This window comes from Cucurbita pepo, chromosome 10 (genome assembly GCF_057944985.1).
Source record: "Cucurbita pepo subsp. pepo isolate OVF chromosome 10, ASM5794498v1, whole genome shotgun sequence".
Classification (NCBI taxonomy): domain Eukaryota; kingdom Viridiplantae; phylum Streptophyta; class Magnoliopsida; order Cucurbitales; family Cucurbitaceae; genus Cucurbita; species Cucurbita pepo.
This window is the reverse complement of record NC_141807.1, coordinates 17904162-17906565: the sequence shown is the minus strand read 5'-3', so window position 1 is coordinate 17906565 and position 2404 is coordinate 17904162. Positions and strand designations below refer to the sequence as shown.

Below are 2404 nucleotides of genomic sequence, written 5' to 3'. Positions count from 1 at the left end.
AAAAAAAAAAATCGGTAGAACATAAATAAATATTTTAATAAAAAAAATAAAGAACCTTAAAATGGATTCCATTGCTGGATTGAATTGATAGAGCTTTAAAACTTAAAGAAATCATTTCAACAATGAACTCGAGTGGCCTCTAAAGGGTTTTATAACTTCATTGCTCTTTCCACGTGGGGTTGGGGGTATATTTATTATAGTATTCTATCTCCATGTGAGGCTTTAAACAAGAATCCCACATTGCCGAGGAGAACAATTCACACATCCTATATAAAGAACTTTGTAGAAGCATAAGTTTGTCCCTTCGGGGACATCCGATAAAATTAGAACGATACAGAGAAAATTAGCATGACCCCTGCACAAGAATGACACGCATAAATTGAGAAATGGTCCAATTTTTTTTTTATTCTCCAAAACAAGGTGTGGACCCATTGTAGAGGTGACCAGGATCTCATGTGTGGAAGCGGTTAGAACAAATTCAAAATCAATATAGAGGTGGGCTTGATGTGGGGTGTGTTGTCCCTTTTGGTCTAGACCCTTCCCTATAATGCTCCACCCTCTTGGTTTAAGCAATCTCTTGCTACCCATATGTGAAACTCACCGATCTTCGTTGTAATCAAACTTCATATCTTGAACTTCTAAGGTTAGGTTACATACCGGAGTGCTATGGATAGGGGAGATTGATGAAATAACATGGTTAGGATATGGGTAGAAAGGGATAGGTTTGTGATAGATTGATAGAACGATAGCGTTAGGATACATTCCTGTGATTGTATGACTAAGGTACGTTCACGTAACGATATGACTGTGATAGGTATAAAAACGTTAAGACTATGATAAGTTAGGGAACGATATGACCACGAAGTGTTTATGATATGACATATTTATGATATGATATATTATGATGTGATATGTTATTTTTAGATTGTTTTGTGTGATGATTGAGGTAATTGTTGTATGAATTACAGTTGTGAAACGACATGTTAAAAGCATGGAGCATTATGTTATGTTTTCTAAATTGATACCTTGTCTAAAAAATATTTCTAAAATTTTTAAAATTTTCAATAATATCATTAAATTTTTAAACAAGTTTAACAAGTACTCTTGTCCCTAATTTTGGATGGAAACTAATAATACTTTGTTTAAAAAATATCATCCATTTAAACCGGGAGGGAGTGAGTGATATATATATATACATTTTTGTCTCTATTAACCAAATAAATTAATTAATCTAAACGAGTTAGTTTTGAGCAGAGACTGTGACACGTGCATAGGGTAGACTCATATTTAAATTCCTAGTCTTAGGTTAGAATAGGTTGTTTTGCATTTCGTCGTTTTAAATTATTTTGTATTTGTTTTTATTTTCCCTAACTATAAGTATTTCGTATTTAAACACGTAAGACGATGGCTGTATTTTCCACAGAAGAATTTGTTTTAAACGTTTTCGAAGTTTATGTTATAAATGATGTTCATTTTAAGAGTTACATTTCCGCATTAGAGATGAGCATGAGATGTTATTTGCGACTCTGAGTATGTAGAAATTTAGGGTCGTCACGGTTGGTATTAGAGCCAAATTTTAGATTTTGTAGACTAGCCCACGATGTAGGCTTGACACGTTTCATGGTCCCAACGTCGATGTCTCGTCACCGTCAGGTACGCCTTGCACAAGATAAGAAAAGAGAAACGTTTTCAAACACTAATGCATTTTTATGTTAACATTACTGAAATTGTTGTAATATTTCACGTATTTATTTAAGAGTATGATGTGATGTGTAGCATGCTATGTGATTTTGTTTGCAATATGATGTGAACTTAGTATGTGTGATGTATAGCATAAGTTCATAAGTAATGAGCCTTAGACTTATGAGATGCTATCTTGGTTGCTAGGACCAAGACCACACGAAAGAGTAAGACGAGGAAGGAGACCACCTCTTATTTAATATTGTGTCTAATATATCTTTAATTTTAATTGGATTCTCAATCATCAAATTAAACATCAAATTTATTAAGAAAGATATTAAGAAAGGTTTGGGAGGAGGATCCCATTTTTATATGATTCATAATTGGATTTTAATTATATTGTACTAATTTAAGCTATAAATTTTAGTAAATTAAGAAGGTGGTTAACTAATATCATGCCCATGAGAGAGAGATTAACTATAGATTAATATAATCCAAACTTGTAGGATAGAAATTACATCTCTAGTTATGGAAAAAAATGAAATAAATTGCCTCCCTAATTGTGAAATTGTTATAATTAAATTACGTCTATGTTTATTATGTTTTTTTTAATAATAAAATTAACCTATCAAATGTGGTTTCATAAGGGTAAAAAGTATTAATTTTTTTTTTTAAATAATGATAAAAAGAATTCATCTATAAATTGAATATCAATTCAAATGAC

At 31.5% G+C, this 2404-nt stretch overlaps 1 non-coding gene across 1 annotated transcript; it reads left to right on the top strand.

Annotated features, from left to right (window-relative positions):
* The first annotated feature begins 298 nt into the window (after window positions 1-298).
* Window positions 299-401, top strand: LOC111784152 (U6 spliceosomal RNA). The gene has a single exon (XR_002813489.2). It is a non-coding gene; the product is annotated as a U6 spliceosomal RNA (small nuclear RNA).
* The last annotated feature ends 2003 nt before the right edge of the window (window positions 402-2404 follow it).